The following is an 11,341-nucleotide window of genomic DNA, read 5'->3' as shown; positions in this document are numbered from 1 at the left end:
AACAATTCGATAACTCCTGAATTAAGATGACTGAAAATGTACCCATAACTTCATATTTTTCAAATTACGTTGCGAAATTTTATTTGTTAATTGATCTTGATTAATTTAGCTTTATATTGAAACCAAATCTATCAGCGGGCAGCTTTGAATTTCTTCTTCTTTTTCTTTTTTTAAAATCTGTAATTTGATTGCAGCGTTAAAATGTACATATTTTTGCTCATTATTTGAAATTCTCAAATCTTTAAATTTCCGCTTTCAGAAGGTTTATTAGCAGAAATTCAGTCTAAATCAGAAAAAGGATTTAATATGTAGTTTTATTCTATTTGTGTAAAGTGAATAAATAAAGAAGAGAAAATTTAAAAAATTTCAATTGTGGAATTATTTAGGACATTCGCAATTGTAATAACAATAATTTAAAAAACTGTGGAAAAATATTATTTCTAAAGTCTTTTACTTATTTCAGCTTGACTATAATTTATTTACTTAATAAAAGCCCACGAAGTTGACTAGACAGTCAACAATTGTTTTTGTGTTGACTACAAGCGCTTTATTTCAGCAAAAGTTTATTTCCCCTCCACTTCTTTCTAAATCCCAATAAAAGTTTTGAGTTTTGTTTTTAAAGTTACTATCAAAGACCTTCAAAGATTTACCCAGGCTACCAGTAAGTGTTTTTCTTTCCCCCTTGGCAATATGTATAAATCTTTCCCTCAAAAATATTTATACCTCTGTTTTCCACTGGTCTCTGTGTATGAATTCCTCAAAAGAACATGTGCATATATAAATCTTTTCATCAAAAGTCTTTGTGTTTTCATTTTCCATTGATAACTGAAAAGAATCTGAAGGATATTGTTTGAAAAGTATTTACGCTAAGTTTTTGAAAAAAGAAAAAAAAAAAAAAAACTGTAGGATATTGTTATGTTAAAACAAATGAAATAATATTAAAAAAATGCTTTTACATCTTCTGTCCTCGATATAGTTCTTAGCTAATTTTTTTAAATGAATTTCAGTCAAACATTTCTGTGTTTAATCCGCTCGTACTCACCTTATACATTTAACTTAATTATTATATTTAAATCAATATTCCTGATTATCGTGGAGTGTGGTTGCGACGCTCTTCATTCCAGGAATAAATTTTGGGCGAAGGGCATTTGAAATATTAGAATTACCAAGAATTATCACCAGTATGATTTAATCAAAAAAGGAAGAATTGTATTTGTAATGAATAGACAAAAAATCGTAAGTAATTCCTGAGAAATATTTCGGCTAGCGAGGATAAATTGTTTATGAATTCCCAGTTTTCCCTTCTTGGCAATTTTCTTTCATCTCCGGAGGTTCAAGCGGGTGAGTTAGTGATGTCACGTGACCATTTCCCGCGAATCGCCTCTGTGTCGCTTTCTGGGCAATTGTGAATTCGTTTCTAGGACTACGCGCCATTTTACCGAAGAAGAGAGGCCGAAGGGTGGTTTACTGTTCAAATTCCGAATCTTGATTTTTGAGCTTAATTTAATCAAAAAAGATGGAATCTTCGCCTCAAGTTTGTATGGCGGCTGTGGAATTAGAAGTTGGTAATACACCGCTGAGTATTCGGCGTCAGTTTGATCCCGTAGCTCACGGATTAGAGCCTAATTTCAAACTTACTAAATACTCTGAATTAAGAGGATGAGGGTGTAAAGTCCCTCAAGAGATCTTGCACAAGTTGCTTGAGGGACTCGAACAAGATGGAAATTTACAAGATGCTGGAGAACAAGGGCATTTTATGCACATGGCTATTGCGCGACATGGTAAGTTTTATCCTATGATTATAGATTTATGTTTTTAATAACAACGAAAATAAGAGTAGTTATACGAAATATAGTAATAAACTAACCACATTTTTTTTTTAGTCGGGTGGTTATTTTTTTGAAATTTTCGGAATAATATTGAGTTTCAGAGGTGGTGTGCATATGTAAAAGTGATATCAAATATTTTATATTAATATATAAAATTTATATTATGTATCTCTCAGTTGGAAAGCTACTTTGTGTGTGAAACAGTTTCATTTTGTGTTTTAATTATGCATTTAAAATGTTTGATGTAGAATTATATAAATCGTATCTTTCTTTTATATCCCTCTATTGTTAATGTGAAGTTTTAAATTTACATTTCCAAAATAATGATAAATTGCAGGCATTGGTATGGATTGCAGTATTACTCCCTTAAGGCATGGAGGATTACAATTGGTTCAAACTACAGATCTCTTTTACCCTATATGTGAAGATCCTTACATAATGGTACGTTTATTAATTAATTTAATTAAATTATAGAATATTGGTTATGTGTGTTCCATTGTAAATTTATGAATAGCAGGAAGTATAGTATATACTTTGTGAAGCTAAATGTATTTCATTTGCTGTTAGTTATAATGATTTATTAATAATGATCTGAAAGGAACTAAAGATGAACTGAATATTATTTAATTCTAAATTTGAGCATCAGATTGATTAAAAACAGAAAGGGCGCAGATGACATTACCGTAAAAGTAGTGTCTAATTAATGGCGTTTATGCAAAGTTGGCGATATTCGATGTGCATGAAGGAAAGTGAAGTATAGGAAAAGCTGATTCTTAATGCATAGAATCAATGCATTATTATTTTTAAACTGAAACTTTAGCATTTGTTTTCATTAAATTAAATTAATATTTCTTAGGTTATGAAATACATGTATGTGTACATTCTGGAATTATTTTAATCATGTAACGGTATGTTAGCGGTGTTTTTAATCGCGCTAACACCAGTTGCGCAGGCTGTTTTTTTTTTTTAAAGCTAACTTAAAGGCTTTTTGTAGCATAGAAAAACTATTAAAGTGAAAACTGAACCTTTAACAATTTTCTTCTTGTTTAACAACAACACAAAAATAAAGAAAAAAATGGGAAGTCATTTAAATGTGGAAATTGTTTTGGGCTTAAAATGAAGTGCTTGTAACTTTATAATTGTGCAGATTGGCCTTGAAATGCAGCTTAAGCTATCTTTGTCAGCTTTTCCGTCACTTAATAAATTGCTAATTTTATAAGCGAGAAAAGTTTATATATATGTATATACTATATATTAGTAGATGAAGTTAGAATAAATTCAAGGAAATATATTGTTTAAGTTTTATGGTGTTAGAAACGTCAATTATCTTTTAAAAATGCAAAATGCTTAAAAATTTGAGGGCATTTAGGTCATAGATTTCATTTATTTCAGTGAAGATAACTGTGATTACAGCGATCTGATCTTTTCCTGAGATGATACTATGAACAGTTATTTAAATTTATTTTCTGTTTTTCCAGCACTTACTTAAATTCACTTTACGGTTGATCTTTGGATTATGGTAACTTGACGAAAATTTGGCAACCAACTCTGCTACAGCAACCCTCTATTTTTTTTTTCGCATTTTGTCTTCACGAAGTAAAGAAATGTTGGTTGATCTTTACAATATGGTAACTGGTAGTTTGGCGATATTATGGAGGCGATAAAGGTTACTACCTGGCACTTTGGTAATAATGTGAGCAGTACTCAGTTCCGATTACGCATTATTTTGTGTGAAGGAAATGAGAGATCATGGGATATGTCATGTGATATTAATGGACGAATTACGGTTCTTTAATCGGAAAAGGGGGGAAATCGGGAAAAAATCTGGAAATTTTGTATTTGGCTTTATTCTGTGTTGTGTGAAACAGTGTTCGTGAATTTTTGGATCCCATGGCCGTAACTAAAGTGAATTCGAAATGGGTATTTATGTATGTATTAATTTAATGTATGTGCTCATTTATATTTTAAGTAGTGTTTTTGAATTTAATTATATTTTAATTAAATGATAGTTATTTTGTGAATTTTATGTTTGTAGGAATTTGGTATACGTTTTAGTTGAAGTAAACGTGCATGGAAATAATTTAAATATCTGACACTAAGTATTTGTAATGGTTACGGTATGAATTCGTTGGTGACGTGTATAATGTAATAGATGATTTAGAGGTAAAAGTTTTTGGATATTTTATTTATTTTATATGTGGAAATGTTCATATTTGGAAAGGGTAAATACTTTTTCGCGATCAGGTAATTTCATATATGTTCCTTTTACCGGGTTTAAAGATTGAGAAAATTGTCATGTATTTTCATGAAATTTTTCTAATTTATGAGAAAAAAGCAGTGTACATGGTAGTGAAGAGTGTGCGCAATGCCATTTTTGTGCAATTCTGGGATGTTTTTTTAAGTAAAAATAAGTCGACGTGTACATGGTTTATGTGTATGTGTTATTTTGAAAAACGCGTAAGGAGTATGGTATTGTGCACTTTTCCCCAATTTTGCAGTGAATATTTGTCATGATTAAGCAGTTTTGTTAGATAAAATTTCTAGCATAAGTGTAATTCGGCTAGTAGATTGTTGGAAGAAGTGTTCAGTAGATAAAAAGAAAAGAAACATGTCTTTACTTCGTGAAGACAAAATGGCGGCGGGAAAAAAAAATAGAGGGTTGCTGTAGGAGAGTTGGTAGCCAAATTTTCGCCGAAAAAACGCCAAGTTACCATAATGTAAAGATCAACCGAAATGTTTCTTTTCTTTTTATTTACTGAACACTTTTTCCAACAATCTACTAGCCAAATTACACTTATGCTACAAATTTTATGTAACAAAACTGCTTAATCATGACAAATATTAACTGCAAAAGTGGGAAAAAGTGCACAATCGCAAACTCCTTGCGCGTTTTTCAGAATAGCACATACACATAAATCATTTACACGTCGACTTATCTTTACTTTAAAAAAACATCCCAGAATTGCACACACTCTTAACTTTATCCATCTACACTGCTATTTTCTCATAAATTACAAAAATTTGCACGAAAATGCAAAAAAATTCTGTGAATCTTTAAACTTGGTAAAAAGCACATATATGAAATTACCTGATCGTGAAAAAGTATATACCCTTTCCAAGGATGAACATTTCCACGTATAAAATAAATAAAATATCCAAAAACCTTTACCTCTAAACTAACAATTATATTATAAACGTCACCAACGAATTCATACCGCAAACATTACAAATGGTTACAAATACTTAATGTCAAATATTTAAATTACTTCCATGCACGTTTACTTCAACTGAAACGTATACCAAATTCCTACAAACATAAAATTCACAAAATAACTATCATTTAATTAAAATATCACTAAACCATGTACACATCGACTTATTTTTACTTAAAAAAAACATCCCAGAATTGTACAAAAATGGCATCGTGCACACTCTTCACTATATCCATGTACACTGCTTTTTTCTCATAAATTAGAAAAATTTCATGAAAATACTCAACGTATTCTACTCAAACGTATTCCAAAATACTACAAACATATAACTCACAAAATCACGATCATTAAATTAAAATATAATTAAATTAAAAAACACTACTTAAACTATAAATAAGCACATACATTAAATTAATAAAAATTAGATTACAATCCTAATTACTTTAAACTAAATCATTGCTAATAACAATTTTCCAATAATATCATATTAATTTATTTACTCCTTACATTTAGAACAATGCATAAAAATAATATCCTCAAATGATTAAAAATACTAACTTACCTAATCTTCAGAATCTTCATCACGTGGCACGCACACTTCCACTATTTCACACAACACACAATGAAGCTTAATACAAAATAATATAGTACTACAGTTTTCCAAATTCCCCCCTTTTCCGATTAAAGAACTGTAATTCGTCCATTAATGTCACATGACATGTCTCATGATCTCTCATTTCCCTCACACAAAATAATGCGTAATCGGAACTGAGTACTTCTCACATTAGTCCTAGGTAGTAACCTTTATCGCCTCCAAAATGTCGCCAAACTACCAGTTACCATATTCCAAAGATCAGCCCACTTTACTTTAAATTAAAAATTTTATATAGCAGTTAGAGACCTAAAGCCCCGTTTTTACAGATTAGTTCGTTATTTGAAGAAGTTCATTTAATGAAAAGTCTTATCCAGTGACATTTTCCAAAAGGAAATCACTTTAAATACCAGAATTGAGTAAAATATTTTTTCCTTCTTAAACTTAACCCTCTAATGCCCACCACAAAAAATTATTTGTTTTTAAAAGATTAAAAATTATTTGTTTTTGTTAAATAAAACAAACATGGCGAAACATTGGGGAAAAAATTATTTTTTAATGATAGCAAATATGCTACTATGGGCAGATTAGGGTACAAATCAAGTGATTTTCAAACATGTTTTTTAGATTTCGTTTAGTTTATGTACAGTTATTTACAAATGATAAGCTCTAAAACAGTTTTTCTCCTTGTTAAAACAAAGATATTTTTCACATTTATTACATTTAACTTGAGTAAATTTTCCTCTAGGGCATATGTGGCATCTTTGCCGTATGGAATTATTACACTGGCCAGTGATGCACACACCATCAATTCTTTGATCCTAAAAGTAATAAATAATTGAAAAACAAATATTTAAGGTTACAATACTTATATTTACAGCTATGATATCTGTGTTCTTTACAGGTGCTACAGAATAATCAATGGATCCTCTGCCTTCTTTTTTTTCACTTTCTTCTCGTTCTTTAATTTACATTTCATTAGCCTGTTTTCTCTCGAAGTCCCAACAAATCCTATATTTTTCTTGGATAATTCATATATTAATGGGATTGCAGAGAAAACATTATACGCAAAGATAGTAGTTTTTGTTGGGTTACTTAGAGTGCTGCATAACTGCATCATAACACCTGCTCCTAGACCTATATTTGTAGGCAGTTTGATCTCAATAGTAAACTTCAGATTTTCCAGTGTAAACATCAAAATCGTAACAAATGCCTGATTGTCCACACTGGGCCCACGTTTTTAAATCCCGTTTGCTATGACGTTTTTTTAGGCATTTATTGTTTGATATGGATTGTCCCACGAAATGGAATCATTATTTCGTCAATAGACTGCTTGGTCTCACCTGGAACGAATAACATGTTTTCTCGAAGTCTAAACAACCACGGTCGCATTTTCCAGCATTTGTCTCGTCTAACATCATCATCAATTTGTGAATTATCCGCAATATGCAAAAATCTTAAGATTTTTTTCAAATCTGTTTCTAGACATTACTTCTGTAATTGGTTCATACTTTATTCCCTCTTCTCAATAGCCTCTAATATGAGGTATATGGTCCATTTGTATTACTTGCTCTATTTCATTTGCAGTCACCATAAGAGAAGTTCCTGTTTGTTGAACTCTATACAGATTTGTTTGTTCAACTACTAATTTTATCATATTTGTTCATATGACAGTCTGAAAATATGCAAGAGCAGATGGAAGAGGTTCTGTAGGATCAGGAAATTTATCATCATTTGATGAAGGCATAAGATTAGATTCTTTTTTCCTCCAGAGAATAAAAAAATTTTATAGCTCTTACGTAGATAGACACTTTCTTCAATATTTGATGCATTTTGGTCAGTTTCTACATCTTTATTATGATCTTGTTCTTCATCATCTGAGCTTCCTTCCTGGAAGATATCAGACGCTCGTGTAGGCATATATTCATCATCAGATAAATCACTTTCCAAATCATTCATATATGCTATGACATCTAGTTTTTTTAAACACATTTCTTCCTCTTACTCTGTAGAAAAAAGACCTGTAGTGCATGGCTGAAAAAAAATTCAAAATTCTGAAAATTTTATTAAATTATTTTTTTTAAATTTCATTCAATAAATAAAGTACAAATATACTAAAAAGAACTTGAGATTTAATAGAGGATTAAATTTATTTTTCAAATTAAATCTAAAAAGGAATTTTCCTAAACTTTTTTACAGGAAAAATATATCTTAAAATATTTTTTAAATTGAAAAATATCAAAATTTAAACTAATAAAATTTAAATCCATAAATAGTATTTAAGGATATATTTATTATCTCTAAAATTACAAAGATTAAAGATCACAAACTAATTTCAAAGTAAAAACATATTTTCTTCAGAGAACTGCTAGGCTTAAATACACGAATGCGAATGGTAGCATATTTGTTACCATGATTTTAACCCTTTCAGGACAGGCGTCCCATACATGTATTCCCTAAGAACGTCTCTTACAGCGGGGCGTCCCATCCACGCATCAGTAAAGATCGCATTCAGAGGATGGGTGATGCGTATACGCATTTTATGGTGGAATGTTTTTCTGAAGGCCACTAGATGGCATCCTGTGTCCATTACTTTTGAAATGAACACAGTTTTAGGTTCTTGACCTTGAGTTTTGATATATTCTGCTTGCTTTGGTATTTTACTCATCAGCTGTTCGAGGGTTGGGGGGGGGTAGGCAAAGAGTAAACAGAAGTGGGCTCTTTAAATTGCTAATATTCCTGTATCTGATTTATATCCAATTCCTTTTTTTATTCTATTTTTTCCTCTACTGTGTGTCTTTTAGAGTTACTGTGCGGATTTTTTTTACATTTTGCATTGCCTTCAGATATATTTCCATTCCTTCTTTTTTTATTTAGAAAAGCCTCACCTTCACTCTATTATGGCGGGAAGGCGCTATTTATCAGAGGAAGAATACCCTTGTATGGTTAGTGCACCATTTACTAACGCAAATAAGAATACTGATTCATTTTCTAAAGAGTTAAAAAGTGATATTTTTTCTAAGAGTTACAAAGCGATACTTCTCTGTGCTTCGAGATTTACCACACTCGTTTTCATTTTAAATTTTGTTACTTCTTACTGTAAATAGTCTTTATTGTGTTCTTTTTATTAATTTTAAACTTTATTGATGGATTTTATCAATTAAAACTCTGGAATAATTTGAATAGTGCTTCCGAAAATGATTTTAGAAGGATAAGCAATTTTTTAAGTATATTTTCATGTAAAATAAAGAAAAAAATGTTTTAAGGGCTAATTTTAACATATATAAGAGCTCAAGTAATAATCTAAAATGATACCAAAAATTACGATGCTAGAAGCGAAAATTTTGTTTTTCTGATTTTTGTTATAAAATTAGGCTTAGCGATGCAAAACCTCCGTCCTGTACGGTGACTGCCTTCGATTCTCTTCCGTCCCACACAAGCGTCAAAAAGGGCACCGTCGCGAAAAGGTTAAAAATACATTTTAGCATTAAAAACGATAATTTTGTAAAAGTTATTTTATACTGTTTGATACACTCACGCTTTTACTTTATATAAATAGTTATTATTAACTGTTTTATTAATAAAATGTTTGTAAAATAAACAATTTACATCTGAAAAGGTGCTTGCATTGTTTTCCTTTAAGCTGGTGCAGCTATCTATGCCTAAAATTTGCTAATAATACATAAGAAATGTTCAATCTATAAATTTATGACATAAAAATTACATTTCATGGCGTTCCTGGTATAAAAACATGGTGTTTAATATATGGTAGCAAATATGCTACCATGGGCATTAGAGGGTTAAATATATAATATATGAAGCTGCTTTTCTTAAATTCTGTGAGTAGAGCCAAAATATTTTTGGCTGAAGTGCAGAATCGGCCACTTATATGATGTGTATCAATGTGTGCATGGAGAAAGTCAAGGGAGTTTGCAATTCTTTCATGTTTTTTAAGTGAAAATTGGTCGATGTGTACATGGATACCGAGTTTGTGCAATTCTTTGACATGTTATTTTCAAGTTGGCGATTTTTGAGAAACTCTCGAAGCAGTGACCGATTCTGCACTTTCCCCATATTTTTTATTGTTGTTACTATAATGCTGAATTTCATATCAGCATTTTATTCAATTGATCCAATTTTTGCAAAAAACTTCGTGGTTTAATACTCCTGAAACTACTTTCTTATTGTTGGCATTTTCCAAAATGGTACTTAAAATAAAAAGCAACTGAAAACTTGGGGCTTATGCAAATATTCAGAAACATGATTTTAGATTTGTAAATTACATAGTAATATTTGTCATTTTAATTATTGTTGTTCTGTGGTCATGCTCAGGGTACTTTGTAAGGTTGTCCTCACTGTAACTGACTGTTTGGTTGCTACATAATCACAGTTTTGTTATATTCGTTCAATTAATTTGAATCTGTATGCTGTGTATGTGTACCTGCTGTCATGTATAATAGCCAAAAAAATCATTTTTTAAAAATAAAATTCTCTTTAATAAAATTGAAAAACCAGTAGCAATTATGCCTGTCTCCTTCAAAATGGATAAAATACTTTTATAAAACCAACCATCCAAGGTTAAATTTTGTTTAATTTTACGTTAAAAATTGTGGTAATTTTTGTATTTATTAAATACATAAGGCTGAAAGCTATAAAAGAGAACATTAGCATCATGGAAATGCTGATGCAGAGTCATTATTTTGTTGTAAACAGCCCTTTTTGTTTCCCAGAATTCTATGAAACAGTAAGAAAAAAAAATCTGAAAAGTTACTTGTAGAATTAAATTAGGAGCTTGTTATAGAGGAAGTAACATACACTTTTAATTAGTTTACATTTAGAATGGTTGTGCCTATAATCATGCTGTATTTTTGTAGCTGTACAATGAAATTTATTTTCTACATCTCAATTAGAATTTTAAGGTCAATAATTTCTCAAAATTTTAGGTTTTACAAACAAAAACTTAATTTGAAAATAAATTTTTACCATGGTATTTTAACAGAATAATTAAGTTGCAAACATTCATCCATTTAGAAATTTGCTAGAGGAGGGCTGGAATTAAAATACCTTGCCATGCAGATACTAAGTGACATTTTGAAGCTTATATATATGAGTACACCTGCCATACATTTTTGTGATTTTCACATAATTCAGTGTTATTAATATTTAAAAATGTATAGAAACTTACGAGCTCTGGTTTAGGAGGTGCCTATTTGTTGCAGTGGAATTTTTCCAAAACAGACTAATTATACTTGATAGAATATTTGGCTCAAATTCAAATCTTTGCAGAAAAATTTAGCATTTATTTTTGAGCTAAAATTAATTAATTAAATTTAGTTATAATTTAATCAATTAAAAGTTGTTTTGGTACTTATCCCAATGACTAAAAGTTGTTTACCATTGGCTAACGCAAAAATTGTTGGAAATCTCGCCAAAGTTATACCAATTATTCCTAAGGAATTTTGAAGGAACTCATGTCTCTTTATTTAGAAAATGAATCGATGTTCAACCCGCTTCATTTTTGCACCATGTAAAAAGGGTTTAATCAATTTCTATTTTGTTAGGCCCTCATATTTTACCTGAAGTTCTTTAAAATGATTGAGTGAAACCTTCCTGCATGTTGCCATCTATTAACCCGGCATTACTCACGCTAATCGTATGTATGCAAGTGCTCTCGCTGGGCCTGCGAGGCCCGTTTATGGATTTATATT

General features: G+C 30.4%; 1 pseudogene across 1 annotated transcript in view; it reads left to right on the top strand.

Annotated features, from left to right (window-relative positions):
• Window positions 1-1,389: 1,389 nt before the first annotated feature.
• Window positions 1,390-11,341, top strand: part of LOC118180904 (inactive selenide, water dikinase-like protein) — a 33,698-nt pseudogene continuing 23,746 nt past the window's right edge. The window contains exons 1-2 of the transcript XR_015038799.1: window positions 1,390-1,781; window positions 2,167-2,270. The product of XR_015038799.1 is annotated as an inactive selenide, water dikinase-like protein (transcript). The remainder of the gene's footprint in view (window positions 1,782-2,166; window positions 2,271-11,341) is intronic.

This window comes from Stegodyphus dumicola, chromosome X1 (genome assembly GCF_044657685.1).
Source record: "Stegodyphus dumicola isolate Sdum_Otavi_A_Nest chromosome X1, ASM4465768v1".
Classification (NCBI taxonomy): Eukaryota; Metazoa; Arthropoda; class Arachnida; order Araneae; family Eresidae; genus Stegodyphus; species Stegodyphus dumicola.
The sequence above is the reverse complement of the archived record's forward strand: the minus strand, read 5'-3'. Positions and strand labels throughout refer to the sequence as shown.